The sequence below is a fragment of the Chanodichthys erythropterus genome, chromosome 7, assembly GCF_024489055.1.
Source record: "Chanodichthys erythropterus isolate Z2021 chromosome 7, ASM2448905v1, whole genome shotgun sequence".
Lineage (NCBI taxonomy): Eukaryota > Metazoa > Chordata > Actinopteri > Cypriniformes > Xenocyprididae > Chanodichthys > Chanodichthys erythropterus.
Genome location: NC_090227.1, coordinates 2,597,139 through 2,623,429, shown reverse-complemented (window position 1 = coordinate 2,623,429; position 26,291 = coordinate 2,597,139).

Here is a 26,291-nt window from a genome sequence, read left to right as displayed (position 1 = left end):
CGTTATAAACTCACATTTGTGAGAAAAAGTCAGAATTGCGCATTATAATCTCACAAATGTGAGAAATAAAGTTAGAATTGCGAGTTATAGTCACAACTGCAAGAAATAAAGTGAGAATTATGAGTTATAAACTCACCAATTGCGTTATAAACTCACATTTGTGAGAAAAAGTCAGAATTGCGCATTATAAACTCACAAATGTGAGAAATAAAGTCAGAATTGTGAATTATAAACTTGTAACTGTGTGAAATAAGTCAGAATTGTGAGTTATAGTCAGAACTGCAAGAAATAAAAAGTTATAAAAAGTTATAAACTCACAATTGCAAGAAATAAAGTCAGAATTGCAAGTTATAAACTCACAATTGTGCATTATAAACTCACAATTGTGAGAAATAAAGTCAGAATTCCAAGATATATATTCACAACTGTGCGAAATAAAGTCAGAATTGTGAGTTATAAACTCGCAACTGTGCGAAATAAAGTCAGAATTGCAAGTTATAATCACAACTGCAAGAAATAGTGAGAATTGTGAGTTATAAACTCACAATTGTGAGAAATAAAGTCAGAATTCCAAGATATATATTCACAATTGTGCATTATAAACTCACAATTGCAAGAAATAAAGTCAGATTTGTGAGTTATAAACTTACAATTGTGAGAAATAAAGTCAGAATTGCAAGTTATAAACTCACAATTGCGCATTATAAACTCACAACTGCAAGGAATAAAGTCAGAATTGTGAGTTATAAACTCACAAATGTGAGAAAAAAAGTCAGAATTGTGAGTTATAAACTCACAACTGAGAAATAGTCAGAATTGCGAGTTATAAACTCAAAATTGTGAGAAATAAAGGCAGAATTGCGAGTTATAAACTCACAATTGCATGTTATAAACTGCAAGAAATAAATTCAAAATTGAGTTATAAACTCAAAAATAGTCAGAATTCTAAGTTTGTATCACGCAATTCTGAAAAAAAAAAAAGTCTTGTGAGATAAAAAGTTGCAATCATACTTTTTTTTTTTCAGTGGCAGAAACAAGCTTCCATACAGCAGTTAGACCCCTAGTATATGCCATAACTACATCATTCTGCAGTCAAAACCATATTTCTGTATTGATGACCATACAAAAGTAACCATTTTCATTGCAAACACTTAATAATTAAAAATGATTTTTAGAGAACTCTTAAAAGAGTGACTTATATCTGGATAATCACCGGTGAAGCATTCATGTTCTTCATGTTTTGTGCATTCTCTTGTGGTGCATCTTACCCATGGCTCCAGAATGATTAGTCAGTATGGTATTTAGGGTGAACTCAGGTGATTGGGTCCAAAGCTTCAGCACCCAGAACACAGTAAACAACTGCCACTGAGATGCATGGGAATGTTAACAAATGGATTTCTCCAGGTCCAGCTGTTATTGTACCAAATATTAACCATGACGAGCTGCGACCAAACAGGAACAAACTAAACACAAAGTGAACAAGGTAAGCGACTTAAAACTAAATGCATAGTTTTTACATAACAGGAAAACGTATTTCCCTTAAGAAAATGTGTCATCTGTAGCAATGTTTTGATTTAACATTGTTCTTCCTATTAAAACATATTAGAACATAATGGAAAAAATATTCAGATTTCTTCTGCAAGTACAGTAATATCCTTCACTTCCTTCTTTCCACAGCTATTCCCACTCCTGACGTCCAACATCAATATATTTTCTAACTTATTTTCACACTGAATTCTAGTTTTCACAGCAGCCCTTTTGAGATGAGAGCAGCTCAGGTGAATTATTTCCACAAAAAAACAATTGGCTATGGCTTCAAAGAATCATTTAAAATTATAGCATAGAATAATAATAAAAAACATTTGGGTAGCAAAACATGACAGTGAACATATGCAAAGTCAGCAAAAGTCACGTTGTCAGTGGAAGACATATGTGAAATGCATCTTCTCTTCTCCCACTTGATTTCTTTGCAAATATAAATTGCGTTGTGCTTAGTACAGAACCTGCATGTAAACCACTCAAAATAACCCGACTTGTAGCAGAAAAGAAACAAACACAGACCTCCCAGTGTGGTTACAACCTTTATCAAACATCACTGTTTAATGATAGTAATGAGAGTCATAAATAAAACAATCCTTCTAGCATTTAATTGGCATGGGATAATAAGTGTATATTCACTGTCACACAAGGAATAGAAACAGATTTTCTTACTAATGCATCTGCTTAAGTTGTTGACATGGTGCTGATGTGTGGGATGAGTTTAATAGGGTTCAGAACCCAAATTATGAGCAAAAACAGTAATTGATACACAATCTAAAAAGTAAATCACGGGACCTGTTATACCACAACTTAAATAAATGCATGGTTGCAAGTAATTTATTGTTTTATTTAAACATTTTAAGTTGCAAACATTATTTTGTAGAGTTCTGTTGACATAATAATGTTGATCATGACATCAACTTAATATCGTCTGTAATTTAAACTCAAATTTACGGAAGAGGATGAGGGCCAAGCAATAATAAACAAAAATAAAACCATCTTGAGATTAAAGTTGTTAAATTTTGAGAAACAACTCATTAAATTACGAGAAAAAAGTCTAAATAAAATGTTTAGAATAAACTCGTTAAATTACGAGAAAAAACTCGTTAAATTTTGAAAAAAATGTCGAGATAAAATGTTGAGAATAAAGTCATTAAATTACGAGAAAAAGGTTGTTAAATTAAGAGAACAAATTTGTTAAATTATGAGAAAAATGTCGTTAAATTATGAGAAAAAAGTTGAGATAAAATGTTGAGAATAAACTCATTAAATTACGAGAAAAAAGTTGTTAAATTACGAGAACAAATTTGTTAAATTATGAGAAAAATGACGTTAAATTTCGAGAAAAAAGTTGAGATAAAATGTTGAGAATAAAGTCATTAAATAACAAGAAAAAAGTCGTTAAATTACGAGAACAAATTCGTTAAATTATGAGAAAAATGTCGTTAAATTTCAAGAAAAAAGTCTAGATAAAATGTTGAGAATAAACTCATTAAATTATGAGAAAAAAGTCATTAAATTATGAGAACAAATTCGTAATTTAACGAATTTGTTCTCATAATTTAACTTTTTTCTCAACATTATTCTCAACATTTTATCTCGACTTTTTTCTCGAAATTTAACAACTTTAATCTCGAGATGGTTTTATTTTTTTTATTATTGCTTGGCCCTAATCCTCTTCCGTAGAAATTTGTGCATTAATTGTTTTTTTATTTAAAAATAGGTTGTAGTTACTTAAATAAATTATCTTGATAACTTTGGAAATTAGGCAGTGGATTTCTAGTTCCCAGCATGCTTTGTATAGGACTAGATAAAGAGAATAAATGTTGAAATTAACTGTTAATTTATTTGTTTTTAGAGAAGGGAAAGACCTGTTAGTGTTTAATGCTGTTATGTTTGACATTTAAAAAGAGTTTCTGTAATTTTTTTTGTGGTTACACAAAAAAAGGGCTACAACTCTGGTAGTTGTTTATGCTACAAAGTTCCTCTAACTCAATGTAGCTTGTTGGTTGAACATAAATTCACTCAAAGTTGCCATAACTCAGAAAAAAAAAAATAAAATAAAAAACGATGCATACTGTTGCGTAATTTTTTTCCTGGCGAGCCAACACATTATTTTTAAGAGTGCAGTTAAATAGCAACATTATATGCATATTTAACATCTGCCATTATATTACATGCTGATCAAGGTGTACACTCACTGAGTCTTTCGCCACAGTAGGCCACTTTTATAACTGCAAGAACTGAGTTCAAGACTGGGCCTGAATCTAAATGGGTCTGAGGAGCGTTCTCTGGATACTTCTTAATTCACAGCTGTAAAAAAAGGCATTCACTGCAACTCTAGTACTATAATGGGCCAGCCATGCATCAAATGAACTTTATAAAAAGCCTCCCCAGGTTGTGATGTGGCATTGGTTCAAAATAAAAAGCAATAAGTATCACATGGTTTAACTGTGCTGACATTGGAGCAGGTCAGCGGTGCCTGTCATAAAAGGTTATTATGGAGTTTTAATTTTACTAGGTGGATGTGTTTTGTGTCACAGGAGAGGGATCTGGTGCCAGTGTATCAAGTTTAACAGCTGCATAAAAACAAAATACCCGAAAGAATAAAATAAAACTACCTTGCTATATCAGAGAAGAAGTGTCATCGCCTTGCATTTCTGCATAATGATTAAAAGGCAAGTGGTAAATGTCAAATCCAATGTAGATGCTGGAAAGTTCACACAAAAAAAAATGTAAATCACGCACCCTCATGTTCTTCTTAACCCATATGCCCATATTCTTCTGTGGAAAATAAAGGGGGAATTTTGAAGAATATCCTTCCTGGCAGCACTTTTACATATAATGAAAGTGAATAGAAACTGGGGTTGTCAAGTTTTTAAAAAAAAAAGCACCAAATAAGCCCATAGCAGTAGTCCACATGACTCATACAATATATTCCAGGTGTTCTGAAGTCATTCAATAGTTCTGAATGAGAAACAGATCAAAATTTACAAGCATGTCATTATTCACTGATCACCTCCTTCATGGCCCTCAAATCAAATAAGTCAGCTTTAAATGTGTCACATCAGGTCTGAGCTCAAAGGCATTAAATATCATTGGTTCTCATGTGCCTTGTGAGCAGACCTGTTGCAATCTTAAAGTGACATTTTATTGAATTTGACCACTTTTATGCCATTTTGTTGACATTTTAGAGCTTGATAGCACTAGAACCTATTCAGTTTCATAATAGAGAAAAGCGTGATGAGGTCATTATTTAAAATGTTCCACAGAAGAATAAAAAAAACGATGATGATAGCATTTTAATTTTTGGGTGAACTGTCCCTTTAACACTATGACTAATTTTAGGGGGTTTAACGGATCCTGGTTGACCTTTGCACCCGTCCCTACATTTCCACACACATGTGATTTTCAGATTAATTGCAAACTTTAACCATCATACAGTGAAAGTTTAAAATTTGTACATGCTTTGTCTTTCCAATTTACACATTCAAGTGATTTTAAACCATTACAGCGCAAGAAGAGGTGAAAGAGAACTCAATTCGGTACTCGTGTGCTGTGTTATCTGTGTGCACGTCTTTCAACGGCTCTGAGTCGCACACACAGAGAGGCACATTTCAGACACCAAATTGATTCCTCTTTTGCATCTTATTGCGCTTGAATGGACACAAAATTACGTCAAAACACTAGGGGTGTGGCGAGACAGTTAGCTCACGAAACGAGACATGAGATTGAGTTCAAGAGATCGAGACACGGAATTTTTAAGAAATCCTCAGTGACTAGAAAAATACATGACTAGAAAAACAGTCTGCAGTCTGGTTTAACTAATCATCTTGTAAATTAATGTAATTTCAGTTTTACTGTCTGAGTATGAATTATCATATGCAGTAAAAGACAACAATACTCAAGCACTGTAAAAGGTTTTGCCACAAACTCAACTGACTGGCTTCTCCTGTATGATTTCATGAGTCTCTTCAGACCTTAAAACTGCACATGATTTATGAGCTTCTACAACTTTTGACCTCCTAACTGAACTCCTTTCCACAGACAGATCATAGAAATAAACAGTTTTCTCTTAGTCTTATCATGTGCAAACAATACTGTGCAACCATAATCAAAGTACTCAATATTCAAAGTGCAACTAGAGACTTATTTTTTTTAATTCAAGCATGATACAGAGCTAAGCGATGGTTACAACTACACAGCCCAGCCTAAAATAGCTTTCATATTAGGAGATATATGCATGCATCAGGGAGCCTCTTTCAAAATGTGGTGTATTGAAATCGTGGTTGAATGCGGGCTTGCGTTTTACTTTCGTACTTTGTGAATAGGGAGAGCTGGTGCTGAGCATGTATTCTACAAGATAAGACATTTGTCATACACTTGTAGGCTCTGTTGCACAATGAATCCTCCGCCATGGTCTTGTCAGTCACTTCGGATTTGAACATGTGTGAACGCTGCCATCCAAACCCTGGTGCGCACCAAACATGCGGACCAAGACCGCTGAAAAGATGGGTCTCGGTCCGCTTCCAAACGAACTCTGGTGCGGTTCGAATGATATATGAATGCAACACAGACATGTAACCAAACCAAAAACAGGAAGATGAGCCCTTAAAAAGTACAGAATCCTCACGCATATTGTTTTTTTTTCTCGTCATAGTGGCAAGTTTGCACATCACAGGGATCAGACGCATGTCTCCACGCAGCAGATCGTTTGTGTGTGATGGATGGATTCCCACGGCTGTTTTGACTCCTTTATGCATTATAAGCTCTGCACGAGTTCCAGCTGGCCAAAATACCATCATATGCAGACTAGGCACACACAACAAGCACATTTACCTCAGCACACAGCATTGTTTTGGATGTTCAGTAAGTTCTGTCTCCAAAATGTAATACGTCATAAAATCCGACCATCAGGTTGTGAATGTATCCCTATGCCTTTAGGTTCGGTATCTTTTGGTTCAGTGATAAAATTGCCAATATGAACGCTAATCGGACCAGGACTAAATTTTTTTTTTTTTTTTTTGGTCCGGACCAAATTAACTAAATGAACCGAACTACAAGTGTGAATGCGCCCTTATTCTCGTCACATGATCACTGAACTCCGATTCCTGCACGAGATCTTGTCACACCCCTACAAAATATCCATCTCAGCAAGTATTCTCATAAACACAGTCAGTTATATCTTAAGTGATTGTAAATTGTTGAGAAAGAAATTGGATGTGTATCATTATATTGGATCCGTGCATTAGGTCTAAAAGTGACAGCAGCCTATACAAACCTGCTGCTGTCTGTGTCATTAATGTTAATCAAACAACAAAAGACTGCTTCAACAAAGATGAATCTATATTTATTTTATACAGTGAACACTATGCAGTGTTATTTTTTTATTTATTACATGTCTGTACCCGAATATTACAGTTAGACCTTATTGTATGTGTAACTTTGTTATATTGTATTTATCTATACTTGTTCTTATTTTTTTACTTGTCTTTAATGTTCTAACTTTCAGCTGATCCGAAAAATCCATCCATTGCACCACTAACTGGAACCACACGGTAATTGTGTTTAATCCACTTGATTGTGTAGAAGTTTACTTTTGTGTACATTTGTGTTGGGAGTACATGAATCATTTTGTTGCATTAACTAAAACCGCTTTTCATAGAATTGAATTGGGAGAGTAAATGTTGAAATTAAATTATTTTGGATTAAGATGTTCGCTTTTGAGTAAGGCAAAAACCTGTTAGTGTTTAATGGTGAGTTATGCTGGACATTTAAAATAGTTTCTGTTGTTAACATTTTTGTGGTTCCCATTGTACTGAAGAGTAGAGTTTGTGGTTAGTTTGTAGGATGGTTATACGATGACTATTGTGTGTTTGTTGCTTCGTTCAATGAGCATAGCTATGCTAATGTTAGTGCAGTAACAAACAAAATGTTTCTCAAATTAAGATAAATTAGTGTAAAAAATGGAGTGGAAAAGAGCAAAATCAAAAAGTATGTGCTCGTTCACTTTCTTAAGTGTACTTAGCTTAGTTAAATACAGTGGGTTTGACTTAATTCTATGTGTGAAATTTACTTAATCTGAGTGCAAGAACAAAATAAAAATGGAGTAGATGTCACTTGTAGCTTTTTTCGGTGTTAGTTTATGAACTCATCTTTGGTCCGTAACCTGGAGAGCTGAAGTCAGCAAACCACCACAGATTGACAATCTTTTGATTCCGACAGCCTGGCAGATTTGCAACGGAAGTCCTGAAGTCTCAAGGTCAAGAGTCAGAAATCAGTAAGTTCCCTTCTGTTTTTGGCCATGGTTATGGTACAAAAAGATAAATGACACGCCGTTCATTGCCAGAATGAGAAAACCAAACGTGCTAAGTCGTAACACTTCCTGTACTGGCCCAACCCAACTCACCATCCTACACACAAACACGCTCACAACAACACGTATCCTCTGTATGGCTCACACACCCGCACTTATATCTGAAGTTCTCACGCTATCAGCAGAGCGGGGTCGTGCCGAATGTTATTGTGAAACTGACACGCAGGCCTGTACTTTGAGACCCACTGCACAGAAACAGCTTATTTACTACAGTAAACAGCAGAGGTTTAGCAATTATCAGCAAACCACTAAAACCAGCCTGTTCATCTCAAATCGTGCCGGACCACCTCTGAGAGGATCCTCCGCAATTATGCTGCCGTGCACATTGTGTCCAGAATGCAAATAAACAGACACACGGTTTCTGTCCCCTGTCATGGACTGAGTTATATTCTGAATATCCCATTGGTAGAGCCATGTATCACGCCGTCCATTTTGTGCTTTATTTGGACTGGACTGCCCTCAGATTCATAAACTGTAGCAGTTTAATTGCAGTCAAGATGTCCAAGTCTGACTTTTGTTAAGCAGCACATGTGTAGACCTGGAACAAAATGAGAAAAAGCTGCTGTGCATTCAGGCCTCAGACAATGTCAAAAATCTGTCATCGTCTTGAATCACCGTAGCGGTTGCTGCCATGGTTATATAAACACAGTCTGATGTGTGATGCCGCTGGAGCAGTGTTGGAGACCAACAACGGACGCGAGCGGTGCGAAAAAAGCAAATATAAGCCGTGATAATAAGTGATTGTCAAATTCAGATCCTCAGTTTTAGGACTGCATTTCTAGAACTTTATTTTTATTTTATTTTTTGTGACAGCGCCACCTAGCCAACTCTACTTCAACAGAGGAGACCTGTTTCAAACCTGAAAAAAACAGGTGCAAAGACTAGACCCATGGAAATAAATACATTTTTGTTATCTTTCCAACTTATTTTTAACATAACTATAAAGGGGTCCTTGATTATGATTTCACTTTTCTAACTTTAGTTAGTGTGTAATGTTGCTGGTTGATCATCTGCAAAGTTACGACGCTCAAAGTTCAATGCAAAGGGAGATATTTTCTTTTACAGAAATCTCTGTTTAAGGACTACAACAAACGGCTGGTAGGGACTACAACGAGCTTCTTCCCGGGTTAGTGACATCCCTAACCCTAAAATTTGCATAAACCCCGCCCCTGAGAACATACAACAAAGGGGGCGGGGCCATGTTGGGCTGCTTTAGAGAAGAGGAAGAGATGTTGTAGTAGAGTGTTGTTGACATGCCGTCATTTTACGGCGGACTGCTTCACAAACAACGGTCAATTCAACACTGGATTTGCACAAAAGATTAACATGACGGCACATGCATGAATCAACTCCACAGCAACTACATAAATGTATCCACTAACCATTCAGAAACATCCAGTTTCATTCTAAAAGTTGTAACTTCTTCCTGAGTCTCTCCATCAGTGTCGACTCCGGTTTGAACAATGTAAGTCTGAACACTTTCGTCATTTTGGCTGCGTGAGATTATCCAGCTTTGTTGTTTTTGAGCTGTTAAAGCTCCGCCCTCTTCTGGAAAGGGGGGCGGGAGCAGCAGCTCATTTGCATTTAAAGGGACACACACAAAAAAAGCGTGTTTTTGCTCACACCCAAATAGGGGCAGATTTGACAAGCTATAATAAAGTAATTATAAACAAGCTATTTTATAGCACAAACAGTTTTACTGTTTATTGCATGAATGAACACATGAATCATGGGTGTTCAGCTCCACAGCGGATGGAAAGGAATCAGATGGACTCGGGCAGAAATCATGTTCATGGAAGAGCTAATGTATTAACGTTTTACTAACGTTACGGTGGTATGAAGCAGGACGGGTCGAGAGCCGTGGGAGTGGGACGATGCCGCTGAAACACATGCTAATAATAGACACCTGCGATGCACACCGATCTCAAGTCCAGTGGAGCTTTTATTATGCTTTTGCTGCAGTCAGCCGCTTCCACTCTTTTCGTTGCGTATGTGCGGTAACGCAGCACTGTTTTACATGGGATAGTTCACCCAAAAATGAAAATTAGATGTTTATCTGCTTACCCCCAGAGCATCCAGGATGTAGGTGACTTTGTTTCTTCAGTAGAACACAAATGATGATTTTTAACTCCAACCGTTGCGGTCTGTCAGTCGTATAATGCATGTCAATGGGAACTCCATCTATAAGAGTAAAAAAAAACATGCCCAGACAAATCCAAATTAAACCCAAATTAAATTACTGTATTTGTATGCTGATGCATATAAAATAGGCTACTGCACTTTTGCTAAATTTTACTGCAAATTGTACTTGCAATAAAATAAAAAATTACTGGAGCACCATATAGAGAATTGGAAAAGAGATGTCAGTGTGCCTTTTAAATTATCATGAGTAAAGAGCAATGCCAAAAAAAATATTAATGGTTTTATGATGATCTATGGAAATGCAAAAATAATTTCTATTTTTCGCCTTTTGATTTTGTGATGTCGTAGCAGGCAGACAGAAGAAAAAGGCAGAGTGTGCAGACAGACTAAAGAATTATAAGCCCTTAATGTTTCATCAACAGGCCAATAGGTCCTTTACTAGTGAAGCATATGCAAGTAGTAATTCAGACTTATTACAGGTGTTATTGCATGACAAATCTGACATATTACCAGTGAGAGAAAGAGGTTTAAACAGCAAAACTGAGCCTCCCTCCAGGACCCCACATTCTCCCCCAGATGTCAAAGCAAACAACAGATCCCATGGACGAGGTCCTGAACAAGCACAACCACTTGAGTCAAGAGAAGGAGTAATGCCGGTAATGAGAGCGATCTGATGGAGAAGGGCAAACTAACGGAGTGATGCAGACACCCGCCCCTCTGTCGGTTTTTAAACGACTCTCTGGATGCATTCAGGCGCCAGGACACACAGCAACTCCATCCACTTTGCTTCCTACAGATCTTTCCCAGGGAAACCTGTGAGACTGGTGCAGGAAGCTCTCCCAAACACATCCAAGGCGGAAATGAATATTTAAAAGAAGTAGGGAGAGGACACGAGGGGCGTGGCGGGGTGAAGGAGTCAAAGGTGAAACCTCCGGACCTTGAGAAGTCACAAAGAGAAACGTTCTTTAGGTGCATGCAAATGCTTGACTAAAGGCCCATTCACACCAAGAACGATAACTATAAAGATATGATAATTATATTAGGGTCCACACTAATGCACAATATTGTTCTGTTTATTATAAGCTCTCTCTGCAGTTTTGTTGTCTGCTGCTTGCTCGAGCTCTTTAAAGCAGGATGGATTCTGATTGGCTGTCAATATTTTTATCATTCTCTGTCCTGTTATTGTTATAGTGGTGTGAACTCTGCTGTTCTTTTACATTTACAACAATTTTTAAATCAATATCTTTATCATTATTATCATCCATGGTGTAAACAGGCATTAAAGGGGACCAATTATGCCCCTTTGACAAGATGTAATATAAGTCTCTGGTGTCTCCAGAATGTGTGTGTGAAGTTTCAGCTCAAAATCCCCCACAGATCATTTATTATAGCTTGTCAAATTTGCCCCTATTTGGGTGTGAGCAAAAACACAACCTTTTTGTGTGTGTCCCTTTAAATGCAAATGAGCTGCTGCTCCCACACCCTTTCCAGAAGAGGGCGGAACTTTAACAACTCAACAACAACAAAGCTGGAGAATCTCACGCAGCCAAAATGAGGATTGTCAGTGACGGTGTTCAGCCTTACATTGTTCAAACCGGAGTCGACACTGATGGAGAGACTCAGGAAGAAGTTACAACTTTTAGACGTTTCTGAATGGTTAGTGGATAAATTGATGTAGTTGCTGTGGAGTTGATTCAACTCATCCACTAGCATGTGCTGTCATGTTCATCTTTTGTGTTGAATTGACCCTCGTTTGTGAAGCAGTCCGGTGTAAAATGACGGCATGACAACAACACTCTACTACAACAACTCTTCCTCTTCTCTAAAGCAGCCCAACATGGCTCCGCCCTCTTTGTTGTGTGTTCTTGGGGGCGGGGTTTATGTAAATTGTGTCTTCATGTATCTACTCTTCAGCACAATGATAACCACAGAAACTTCACCATTACAGAAACTCTTTTAAATGTCAAACATTGCAGCATTTAACACTAACAGGTCTTTCCCTTCACTAAAAACAAATAAATGAACACTTAATTTCAACATTTATTCTCCTTATCCAGTCCTATATGCAAAGCTGAGAACTAGAAATCCACTGATTATTTTCCAAAGTTATCAAGACAATTTCATCAATTTTACTACAACCTAATTTATTTTTTTAAAGCCAATTATCGCAGAAATTTGAGTTTAAATTACAGACGATATTAAATTGATGTAATGATCAACATTATTATGTCAACAGAACTCAAAATAATGTTTACAACTTGAAAGGTTTAATTAAAACAATAAATTAGATTTTTTAACTTGCAACCATGCATTTATTTAAGTTGTGGTAGAAGGTCCAGTGGATTACTTTTTAGTAATAAAAATATGAGTCATGAAGGACACTGGATTCATTCTTGGCTATTTTGGGGGGTAATCTTATTATAGCCAAAAAGAATTGAAGATTTAATCAATATTAAATTGATTTAGATTAAAATGTCCCATTCACTGGCAACCATATAACACTCTAAAAAATGCTGAGTTAAAAACAACCCAAGTTGGGTTGAAAATGGACAAACCTTGGGTTGTTTTAACCCAGCAGTTTGGTTAAATGTTTGCCCAGCCTTTCGGGTAGTTTTAATTAACTCAACTATTGTTTAAAAATTACAGTATTGCTGACTTAAAATGAACCCAAAATATCTTGAAAATTAACATTTATTAATATGTTTAATAAATGAACATTTTAATTTCATTTTAGATTCATTTTAAGTCAGCCATATAGTCATTTTCAAACAATAGTTGGGTTAAATAAAACTACCCAGCAGGTTGGGCAAACATTTAACCCAACAGTTGGGTTAAAACAACCCAATCGCTAGGTTTGTCCATTTTCAACCCAACTTGGGTTGTTTTTTCAGCATTTTTTAGATTGAACCATTGCTATAATATCCCTTCACTGCATTTTAGTCAGCTTTCTGATGATTCAAATGTTTTGGTCAAATAAACGCTATTTTCACAGTGTAAAATCCATATAATATGCATCAAATTATTACTTAATTATATGCAAGTACACCCTGGTCAAAAGTTTCAGTGTAGATTTTGTGGGAAAAATGAATAAAACATAACATTCAATAGTTCCCTCTTCCGGCATTTAAAATGTATGGTGTGCGCAACTCTAAAACTTGGGTAACAAGATGACCTTTGAGTTTCCCAGTTGTAAATCCAACTTGAGAGGCCGTTTATGTCCAATTTTCGACTAGCAAACTCGTATTAATGGTCATTCTGATCGGGACACACCCTCAGTCTCATCCACTGACCAGTTTGTAAGAAATGAGACGTAAAAGATACGCATTGCATTTGTGCGCAAGGTATTGAATCCGACTGAGAAAATAGTTAGATTCAATTGGATCAAGCTCAGTTGGATCAATGTTTACATGAAGGTTTTTCAGTCCATAAATCCAATTATAAACATGAAGACTTCAGATGCAAAAGCCTCTAAGTGCCATCTGAAATTTTCTTCTAAAATAACATAAAAGCTTGATAAAAATCCTTATTTTAGAAGAAAATTTCAGACGGCACTTGCATCTGAAGTCTTCACATGTAAACATAACTAGTGACACACAAAACTGAGCTTGCGTTTCCAGAAGCGTTTGCATTCATGTATTTATGCTTGACTGTCTTTGGGTTGGGAGTTGGGGCGTAGGAAGAGATGAAGAGCTTTTAATCACATTTTGGAGAGGAAAGAGGGTCAAGCAGCACAGGTAGAGTTCAATAAATGGACGCACAGATGGCCGTATGAAAGGAAGAGGAGGGAAATCAGGCCGCCTGTTCTCTAATGACATGGAAAAGGAAGAGAAATTGCGCTGACTGGTCAACGGTCCCCACTCACAGGTGCTCGGTCGCAGATCAAAAAGGTCCGTGGCTTTTATATCTCCTCTGTTGCTTTTGTCAGGGTTTAAGGAGAAGAAGTGCTTTTTTGATTCAAAAACCTTACAGACATGTGGAAGTTATCAGCTGTCAGACTGGCCTATCCCTTCTTCCTTCACCCCCGATTTGTCCTGCTGCCCAAGAAATGCTTGAGGGAAATGGAGAGGAAGAGAAAGAGGTAAACAGAGAGAAAAGTGAGAGCAAATTGCGGTTTAACGCCTGTCTGCCATCCGAGTCCTTTAGCTCATTAATAAACGGCAGCGGGCGGCGGGCCAGAACGCGCGACTGACGGGATAAGTGACAGGAAGCATGTAAGGCTGGTGTTTGTATTTCCGTGCGTGTGTGTCGAAAGATTGATTTGATTAATGTCTGTGTTGACTGAACTCTGAATTTACACCGACATATAAACACGTCTCGAAACTGCAGTGTGGGTATTACTTTACAAATTGCCTTGCATGTTTATATATGGGTCAATGACAAATAAGGATGTCTTGAGTTGTTGAGGAGGAGAAATCTTTTAAAAACCTGGTTTAAACACAAGTGCCAAGTTCTTGAAATGTAATCGTCACGTAGGTTTTGTGGGGTGTTAAAAAATGTTTGTAGCATTTTCAATCACGATCTATTTAAATGGTTTGGAAAATGGCAGGTGGTGTAAGTGAGTAAAAAGTCATCAAATATTTTCATTACACCATGAATAGGTGTATGTATCATTTTAAGGGTTAAAGTTTCCCTGTGGTTAAAATCAAGGTTTTAATGTTGATTATGTGTCGTTTTTAATATGCTTTAAGACAAACCATGTGCAAATTCATAAGTCAACACCATTGCTGAGTATTTTCTCTTTAAAACTGACACCATCTGAAACGCAGTTTGAATAACTGGTGTTTCTGATGTCACAAACTACCTTGTAACCAATCACGTCAAAGTATGGGCAGGCTTTAGCATATCATTAACTATAGCATGAGCGTCTCAAGAGTATATTTTTCTGTTGATATGAAAAATCGGGTATATTTAGCAATATAGCAGGTGTATGCTGTATATTACGCTGTTATGATGAACTTATAGGCCTTTCTCCACTGATCTTCTGAGTTGTTCATAGCATTTCTAAGAATACTGATTTTTAGCTGTCTGACTCGCGAATGGGAACATGGTTTGTGTAACATTAGCAACACATTATTGCAGTTTGAAAACGTATCAAGCAAAAGGCTAATCATATAATTACAGTTATGTGTCCGACGTTGTAAAGAGCGATGCCATTGCCTCAGTGAAGTTGACCAAAGGGATCTCTGAGCTCGTGCGAGTGAGCAGAGGCGGAGCTCATTAGCATATTCATAGACCAACGTATACTAAATGCAGAGATGTAAAGTATTTGAGTATTAGTTACTGTACTTAAGTATCTTTTTGGCTAGTTTGTAGTACTGAGTATCAAAGATATTGGCAACTTTTACTCTCTACTTGAGTACATTTTTGATCAAGTAAATATACTTTTTACTCCACTACATTTGTAATGCAATTACAAATTACATTTTTCATGGCACCTAACTTTGTTTCTGATATAAAGAAGCGATATCGCCATTTTAGGGCATTGAAGGTAACGTTACTATATCTTGTGCATTTTGCCTTTACTCCCCAAAAACTTGTCAACAAGACTACGTGAATGTGAATGCATTAACAGGTAGTTGCTGATCGCAGGTGTTTGATTTATTAGATGAGGACATTGCAGCTGGTGATGAGGCTCAAACCAGCACATACTTTGACTTTTAAGTTGACTTTTAATTGTACTTAACTTTGTTTTATTTATCCGCTATATTGATAAAACCCTTTTGAAGGAAATTGGTTTACTTACGGCCACTTGAGCCAAAGTCCCTTTAAGACAAGTCATTTCACTCGGCGGCCATCTTTGAAACGCCTCTCAGGCATCCTGGGCATCATGCAGCTCTTATCTCTTTGAATGGGGAAACATCAAATTCTCCAAAACTGTTCGCCAATCTTATGATTACATTTCATATTTGAAATCACCAATGAAATCTAACAACAACCGGCTCATAAATTTAGTTTCTAAACGCTCGAATCATGACAAAAAAAAAACTGTATTTTTCAGGCTGGATCAAGCTAATGCGCATGCGCATACCTAAATGCGCCTCTCTTCGGAGGCGCGCGTCTGACTGTTTCTATAGAAACCGGTGATTATAACGTCCGCTGAAGTGACGGGATGACTTTACCAGTCGGCGATTGGCTCTTATTTAGAAGGCGGGACTTATTCCGCCCTATTGCGCGTTACACTTTTTCCCATTCAAAACAATACGAGTGACACGTTTTGTCTTTGCTTGAGCTTAACTGAGACTTGAGAGTTTGTAGACATTTAAAAGGTTGTTGTGTCGACCTTGATTTATTGCAATATTGAGATGTTCAGTTTTATTTTGATTTTAGAAAATAAACGTGATATCTCATCTTACAAATCAATTGTTTCTTATTTTCACTGGCATGTCTCAGTGCATCTCTGAGCCAACATTCATCATGAGTAAAATACTTAAGTACTGTTAAAATCACATACTTTAAGACTTTTACTCAAGTCGTATTGGAATTGTTTACTTGTAGTGGAGTCATTTTCGATGCAAGGCATCTGTACTTTTACTTAAGTATGGTTTTTAGGTACTCTTTACACCTCTGACTAAATTAAGCAAGGGTGTAGAGTTACATTCAAGCTATTTTAATTTTTTTCACAGGAAAAAAAAATATTTCAATATGTCATTTTGGTGATCAAAGATGAATTTTAAGGGATAAGATATTGACTAAAAATTAAAAACAGTAATATTGTGAAAGTGTAAAACCATTTTCTATTGAATGATATAGTCAGAAATCATCCTTATATGATTATGTTGTGCTGTAGGAACCATGATACAAATTTTTCAGGATTTTTGAAGAATAATTTGTTTCATTAAGAAGGTCTTTTATTAATCCTTGCTGAATAAAAATATGAATTTATATATATATATAAAGTTAACAACACCTATGATTGACCCTTATGAAGGCGTTTATGAATATGTCTCCTTATGCTAAAACAAATCATAGGAATTCAGCCTCAGAATTTATTTATAGACTGACACTTTGCATTTAGCCCGTGTGTGTGTGTTCATGTGAAGTTCTCTAAATATGTACCATCTGTATAAATACACGTGTATATGCATTCATTACACACAAGCCCAAAATGTTTGCCTGTTTATAAAGAGTGTCCTTTGGGATTGGAAAACATGAAACTTAACCTTTATATGTCTCCCTCTCTTTCTCTGACCAAGTGTGCAGTCCAATACACACTGTACTCGACTGCATATAACAGAAATAAATGTGGACATAATCAGAATGAGAAGAAATGAGCCATTCAAACTTACTCTACCTCATTTATATCCTATCAAAGAGGTGATATCATGACAACTGGAGCTATCAGTCAGGTCATGCTGCAATGAATCTGAATGTTACTGCTGACAAATGGTTATGAAAGCCAAGACTTTAAGGGTACGTTTACACCACACCGTTTTCAACTAAAAACGGAAAACTTGTTATGCATTTTGGCCGTTTATTTACATGACAACGGCGTTTTGGTGGGTCTGAAAACAAACTTTTGAAAACGATACTCCTTTTCAAGATTACTTTTCTAGGGCAGCCTGATTTAATACAGGAGAAAAAAAAATCCCACAGATTTACATTGAACTATAGGATCCCAGCAACTTGGGATATGTTTTTATGGCTTGGGCCAGTGAGAAACCACCTAAAACAGAAACACACCGACATCCATTCAGAATGCCTTAGCAACCATATATATATATATAATAAATCTGAAGCAAACATACATGTACGACTGGATGAAGGCAGCTGTAGCTGTTCTTTAAGAAAGAAGCTGAATTAACTTCATTATTCTTAGATGAATGTGAAGATTAAAAGAACAGCATTTATTTAAAAAAAAAATCTCTTTAGTGTCACTTTTGATCAGTTTAATGAAAAAAATATTCAAAATGTACTGACCCCAAACTTTTGAGTTGAGAAGTTGAGCCGATTGTTTGTACAAAATGTAGTTTAACAGATATTTTATAAACAAAAAGTGTCCCACGAACAGTGCTGGCAGTAACACATTACAAGTAACTCGAGTTACGAAATCGGATTACTTTTAAGTAACTAGTAAGTAATGCATTACTATTAAATTTACAACAACATCTATGAGTCACTTTTTCAATAAGTAGCGCAAGTTACTTTGATTTCCCATGTACTGACTTACAGCTCTCCTGTTCCCATGTTGAGAGAAATCATGAGTAAGTGCAGAGGTGTTGTGTGTGAACATGAGATATTGCAGTTTTAGGCTAAAAGTGAACATGCATTTCATCTCATTTGAACAAAACAGATTCAGTATTCCTCAAAATGTATAAAAAAAAAGTGAAATGCAAACACAGAATATTATATGCTAAATAATAATAATATACTTTATGTATTTAATCTCACTTTATTAACCAATGTCTTTGATTCTGACCCTAGATGATCCAATTCAACCAATCCAATTCAATATGAATAGGCAAAAATGACTAGTTAAACATCACATTTGTGTTTAATTTTTTTAAATTGCTGAAGTAAAGCTCGGAACACACCAAGCTGACGCCGACGAACTAGTGGCGACGAAAACAGACTGTTTGGTTGGCTCACGTCGGCAACGTCTGGGTCCAAAGGTGCCCTGGCCCCTGACACACCAAACCAACGCTCGACAGCCGACGGCCAAGTAGCACGTCCATTCTGCGCCTGCGTAAGATGAAATGCCTTTCCATACCAACAGGTGGCAGTAGCTGAACAGCCAATCAGAATGATCAGATGGCCTGACAAGCTCTGACGCCGATTCAACATGTCGAATCAGCCGTAAAAAAGCTGACAAGGACAAACTTCAGCCGAACACGCTGAGAAAACGTAGTCGGCCAGCGAACAAAAACTGCCCAACGACCGACTGTCGACTTGGTGTGTTCTGGGCTTAAGAGTGTTAAATTTTCTTCTCCTACTCTTCTGTGATCCAGAATGTCAGCACAGCTGAAAGGTTTGTTTGAACTGTGCCCTCTACTGTACAGGGTTGAATTCGCATTTCCTTCAGCCTGATGGGGCGTTCACACCAGATGTGACTTGTGTGAATAAATCTCATTATTCATGCATAGTTAGATGCTTGAACATTGAGTTTACTCGCTTCATTCGCACGTGAAATTCACTTCACAACAGATGTGAATTCGCATCAGGCTTCTGGCAGACGGCTCCAGTCTCGTTTCTGCACATTTCCTCTGAATAAACACATCAACTCGTCAGTGGGAAAGTAGTTGTAAAATACGGCTAATAAGCTCAATTTGCCGGCTTTAGCTAGCTTGTAGTCATATATATATATAAATATAATCAACATGTTCTCCAACCAATACGACCATATAGGTCGTTTGTCACTTCCCAGAAATACGACCCATAGGAGTGTTTGCTAAAATTGCACCCCTTTCGACAACAGGACAATTTCATTTTAATGCATTGTACCCTTTTATCTGTGTCATATTTCGGGTTTCGCGTAGCTCAACTGGCAGAGCACTGAAATAACAATATGCAATCATGTGATAATGCGATCGTGGGTTCGACCCCAGAGAACAGATGTGCTCATAAAGTATGCACTATAAATCAATAAGGTTAAGGTTAGGTTTAGGGGTGGGGTGGGTGTAGTCGTTAATAAAAAAAATAGTTTTGCTAAATGGAAAAAGGACAAATGGTGTAAAAAGTCCACACATTGCATTTAAATGAACACACATTTTGATTGGTAATGACAGTCATACGTCATTTCATGACGACAGACATAACACGACATTGTCATTATTTTTACGCCCACCAGAGGGCGCATGACTTTAAATGTAAATATAGCTCGTAATAAGGTGCTTGAAAAATGACCTATAGTGTCGTTTTTTTTTTTGGAGGACAGTCTGATATATGTAGCTCAAATTGAGTAAAGAGTGTTTTTTACAACTTACCAGATTGTCCGACCTCCTCACTCACTTTCTTCCAAGCAAGATCCTTTTTATTCTGTATCGTACATAGACTGTAAAAAAAGATGGACGACGCAACGTCGCTTCCTTCCATTGTATTGAACTGAAGCCAAAATGGGCTGATGAATGGGCGCTGACACGTTACGCAATACGTCAAAAAAAAAAAAAAAAAGTTTGGAGCCTGGGCATGCGCAGAAGGAATCGTCAGTTGAGCCGGAGGCGGAGTCGCGATATCAAACTTCCGCCCAGACGACTGCGTCATCATTCTAGTATTTTAAATAGACTATAAAAATTATACACAATTTAAAAGTCTACCTATAAAATAATTAGCTATTTTGTTTCTAGAGCAATAATATTTTTGAAACAGCAAATTCAGTAGATAAAATCAATATAATATGCCACTAGAAACAACTCTAAATCGTCAGAAACGGTCCTGCCATTTTAAATCAAGTTCAACTAACGTTACAGGAGATCGATTGCTGTAATTAGAGTAAGCTATCATTAGTTTTGTCCTGCTAATTATTATTTTATACTTATAAAAATAATAAGTAACTGCCAGATAACGATCACCTGCTTTTTCCCGACATGGTTAACATTAGGTGTGTTATCTTAACTAATAACATTTATTAATTAGCTTATAACGCCCACATTTGATGTTACAGAAAAAAAAGTTCAGTGATCCGTCAGATCCTGTAGGTCGGTTAGTACAGTTTACTGCTGAACAACTCATTTTGTTGGTGTTAATGACAAAGAAATCGAAAATTAGCAGTTAGTTAATACATCTTCAATCTCCCCTCGAAGCTCCGACAGTCCTCAGACAACCTGTCAATCAACTTCGAATCATGACGACACGCCCCGTTTTTATAGAATCAAATTGCTAGCTAAAATCTAAATCATCACAAAAACGAACAATTGAATATATATCAGTTTGATAACAACTACCTTAAATGACCAAAACCATCTTTCAGAAAGTTTTATTTGAAGCAGAATTTATTTTTAAGTTTTCACTGAAGTCTCATTCGACTGCATTGAGAGGGCGGGGTTTATGTCCTGTACTGCATCCAGCCTCCAGGGGGCGATCAAAGAGCCCGTGGCTTCACTTTTCAGAACGTATGAGACACACCCGGTATCGTACAGCGACGATGATTTTGTCCTCCATTGTTGTTTCGGATTTCTGCCTCTGCTCGCTACGTCATAATCATGGCACTACTAGAGCAAGCTCCTGATTGGTTAACGCGGCGCAAATATTCGCCAGATTTTTCAACTTGTGTGATTCACGCGTTAAACGCCTGAAACGCTCAATTTGCGCTGCGTCATTCACGCGAATCGAGCTGCAGTATGTCTAGTCACGTTTTTGCATTGACTAAACATGCAAATCACTCAGGCTTAACGCTTCATTAACGTCTGGTGTGAACCATGAGGCTTATTCATTTCACTTTTGTTGTGAAAGGTCCTTTACATTTGCAAAATAAAACTTTTTAAAACAAGCAAATCCAGCCAAGGTGAGCAAAAGTAATGCAAAAGTAATGAAATGTATACCTTCAAAAGTAACTTTCCCCAAGACTGTTGGGAACGAATGGTTTGTTTCGACTTGAGCTAGAAACCACCAAGCAACCACTATACACGCTCAGAACAAAAAAAGTACAAAAGGTGCACCTTTGTACCTTAAGAGTGCTTATTAGTACCTCAAAGGTACTTTTTCAGCTTCAAAGGACTCTACATGATCCCAGCCAAGGAATATGGGTCTTATATAGTGAAACAATGGGGCATTTTCTAAAAAAAATAAAAGTGTATATACTTTTTAACCACAAATGCTCATCTTGCACTGCTCTGCGATGCATTACATAATCATGTTGGAAAGGTCACGTGTGACGCAGTACTGCGGTAGGGTGAAAAACTCCAATTTTAAAATCATCCGACATCATTGTTTTAGCTTTTTTGTAAAGATTGTTTGTCTTATGCTGTGTTCACACCAGACGCAACTTGCGCAAATAAAACATGCTATTCGCGCATAGATGGGCGCTTGGACATATTGAGTTTACTCGCTTCATTCGCGCGTGAAAGTCCCTTCACAACAGACGTGAATTCTGAGAGGGGCTCTCCTGCTTCTTTATGCGTCCCAGACTCTCCCACTTCTTTCTGCACACTTCCTCTGAATAAACACAACTTGTCCGTGGGGAAATAATTGTAAATTACTGCGAATAAGCTCAATTGGTCGTCTTTAGTTAGCTTGTAGTCTTAATATATACGTCACTACTAGAGCAAGCTCCTGATTGGTTAATGCGGCCGCATCATTCGCGCGAATGCACCATTAGTCTTTGCATGTTCACTTTGTAAACACTGGATCGGTACTTCTGCCTCCATCAAATGTGACCTTTCCAACGTGATTACGTAATGCGTGGCACATCACAGAGCAGTGCAAGATGAGCATTTGTGGTTAAAAAGTATATAATTTGTATTATTTTTAGAAAATGACCAATAGTTTCTCTAGATCAGACTCTTATTCCTCGTCTGGGATCATGTATAGCTCTTTGAAGCTGCACTGAAACTGACATTTAGACCTTCAACCCGTTGAACCCCAGTGAAGTCCACTATATGGAGAAAAATCCTACAGGAAACCTTAATTTCTTTTCGACTAAAGAAAAACATCTTTGATGGCATGGTGGAGAGAGTAAATTATCAGGAAATTTTAATTCTGAAGTGAACTAATCCTTTAAGAAAGACGTTGTTTCTCCTACTCTTCTTTGATCCAGAATGTCAGCACAGCTGAAAGGTTTGTTTGAACTGTGCCCTCTACTGTACAGGGTTGAATTCGCATTTCCTTCAGCCTGATGGGGCGTTCACACCAGATGTGACTTGTGTGAATAAATCGCATTATTCATGCATAGTTAGATGCTTGAACATTGAGTTTACTCGCTTCATTCGCACGTGAAATTCACTTCACAACAGATGTGAATTCGCATCAGGCTTCTGGCAGACGGCTCCAGTCTCGTTTCTGCACATTTCCTCTGAATAAACACATCAACTCGTCAGTGGGAAAGTAGTTGTAAAATACGGCTAATAAGCTCAATTTGCCGGCTTTAGCTAGCTTGTAGTCATATATATATATAAATATAATCAACATGTTCTCCAACCAATACGACCATATAGGTCGTTTGTCACTTCCCAGAAATACGACCCATAGGAGTGTTTGCTAAAATTGCACCCCTTTCGACAACAGGACAATTTCATTTTAATGCATTGTACCCTTTTATCTATGTCATATTTCGGGTCTCGCGTAGCTCAACTGGCAGAGCACTGAAATAACAATATGCAATAATGTGATAATGCGATCGTGGGTTCGACCCCAGGGAACACATGTGCTCATAAAGTATGCACTATAAATCAATAAGGTTAAGGTTAGGTTTAGGGGTGGGGTGGGTGTAGTCGTTAATAAAAAAAATAGTTTTGCTAAATGGAAAAAGGACAAATGGTGTAAAAAGTCCACACATTGCATTTAAATGAACACACATTTTGATTGGTAATGACAGTCATACGTCATTTCATGACGACAGACATAACACGACATTGTCATTATTTTTACGCCCACCAGAGGGCGCATGACTTTAAAATGTAAATATAGCTCGTAATAAGGTGCTTGAAAAATGACCTATAGTGTCGTTTTTTTGGAGGACAGTCTGATATATGTAGCTCAAATTGAGTAAAGAGTGTTTTTTACAACTTACCAGATTGTCCGACCTCCTCACTCACTTTCTTCCAAGCAAGATCCTTTTTATTCTGTATCGTACAGCGACGATGGTTTTGTCCTCCATTGTTGTTTCGGATTTCTGCCTCTGCTCGCTACGTCATAATCATGGCACTACTAGAGCAAGCTCCTGATTGGTTAACGCGGCGCAAATATTCGCCAGATTTTTCAACTTGTGTGATTCACGCGTTAAACGCCTGAAACGCTCAATTTGCGCTGCGTCATTCACGCGAATCGAGCTGCAGTATGTCTAGTCACGTTTTTGCATTGACTAAACATGTAAATCACTCACGCTTAACGCTTCATTAACGTCTGGTGTGAACCATGAGGCTTATTCATTTCACTTTTGGTGTGAAAGGTCCTTTACATTTGCAAAATAAAACTTTTTAAAACAAGCAAATCCGGCCAAGGTGAGCAAAAGTAATGAAATGTATACCTTCAAAAGTAACTTTCCCCAAGACTGTTGGGAACGAATGGTTTGTTTCGACTTGAGCTAGTAAGAAACCACCAAGCAACCACTATACACTCTCAGAACAAAAAAAGTACAAAAGGTGCACCTTTGTACCTTAAGAGTGCTTATTAGTACCTCAAAGGTACTTTTTCAGCTTCAAAGGACTCTACATGATCCCAGCCAAGGAATATGGGTCTTATATAGTGAAACAATGGGGCATTTTCTAAAAAAAATAAGTGTATACATTTTAACCACAAATGCTCATCTTGCACTGCTCTGCGATGCATTACATAATCATGTTGGAAAGGTCACGTGACTCTCCCACTTCTTTCTGCACACTTCCTCTGAATAAACACAACTTGTCCGTGGGGAAATAATTGTAAATTACTGCGAATAAGCTCAATTGGTCGTCTTTAGTTAGCTTGTAGTCTTAATACGTCACTACTAGAGCAAGCTCCTGATTGGTTAACGCGGCGCGAATTTACGCCAAAGTTCAGATTTTTCAACTTGCGCGTTATGCGCGTCAAACGCCAGAATCGCTCAATTCGCGGCGCATCATTCGCGCGAATCACTTAATTCGCACCGCAGGATGTCTATTCGTGTCTTTGCATTGACTTAACATGTAAATCACTCACGCTTAACGCTTCATTCGCGTCCGGTGTGAACGCACCATTAGTCTTTGCATGTTCACTTTGTAAACACTGGATCGGTACTTCCGCCTCTATCAAATGTGACCTTTCCAACGTGATTACGTAATGCGTGGCACATCACAGAGCAGTGCAAGATGAGCATTTGTGGTTAAAAAGTATATAATTTGTATTATTTTTCGAAAATGACCAATAGGTTCTCTAGATGAGACTCTTATTCCTCGTCTGGGATCATGTATAGCTCTTTGAAGCTGCACTGAAACTGACATTTGGACCTTCAACCCGTTGAACCCCAGTGAAGTCCACTATATGGAGAAAAATCCTACAGGAAACCTTAATTTCTTTTCGACCAAAGAAAAACATCTTTGATGGCATGGTGGAGAGAGTAAATTATCAGGAAATTTTAATTCTGAAGTGAACTAATCCTTTAAGAAAGACGTTGTTTCTCAGCACTTCATTGACAGAAGTCTCATTCATTATCACTCCCTAAGTGTGTGAAAAGCATTAGCGATTAACTCTCGAATTTGGTGTATTTAGAAGATGAATTCTTTCCCTGGGACCCAACGGCTTCTCCCCCAGCTTCTGCCTGACATCCCCATAAAGCAAAGCACATGGGGGGGAAAACGACCTGAGATAGAGTAACAGTAAAATCCTCCAACTCGCCACATTTCTGGATTTACAGCCGGCCGGGGGAGACCGGGCCTCCCGACAGCCGAGTGAACTGCTCCCGTTCCCGTGCACCTGTCTCCCACACCTAATAGATGGAGCGCAGAAACAGGTGGAAAGAGCAGATCTGTCGGAAATCATTCCAAGCCACACCCCGAAACCACCACACTCTTGCAGGAAAGCCAACACAAACATTAAGACTGAATCGTCTCCTGTGATGGCGTCCTGTTTTTAGTGCACAAAAAGACGGATGGGATAAACACACTTCAAATGTTCCTGGCATATATCAGCGCCTTTTGATATTTGAACACATTTTGTGAACTTTGACTCTTTGAGTCCAAAACCTCCACAAGACCTATGGCTTTCTTATGCCCGCAGCAGATAAATCGCAAGAAATCCTTAAACTGATGTCAGGTGAATGGATCTCTGGAGAAGAGCACATGAGTAATGTCCTGACGAAGACGGCAGCCTCCCCAATGACAGGGATCATTGTTGGATCCGTTTTCAATTTGCGCAATGTGCAAAATATATCAAATGTTGAGGGAGACTTAAAAAGTGCAGCCATGGCAACCTTACAGGAAGTTCAAACAGATCTGGGGTTTCCTGCGGCGTCAAATAAGGCATGTCCACACCTGACAGCGATGAACCGGAGAGCGGTTATGCCACATCGCTTCGCTTTTTCCCACGTTTGGTCTCCGTTTCTTTTCACGGACGAGAAAAGGTGCAGAGGATGCAGTTGGTTTTCCTCAAACCGGGCAATTGGCAGTGGCACAAGTAGCCATTAATAACT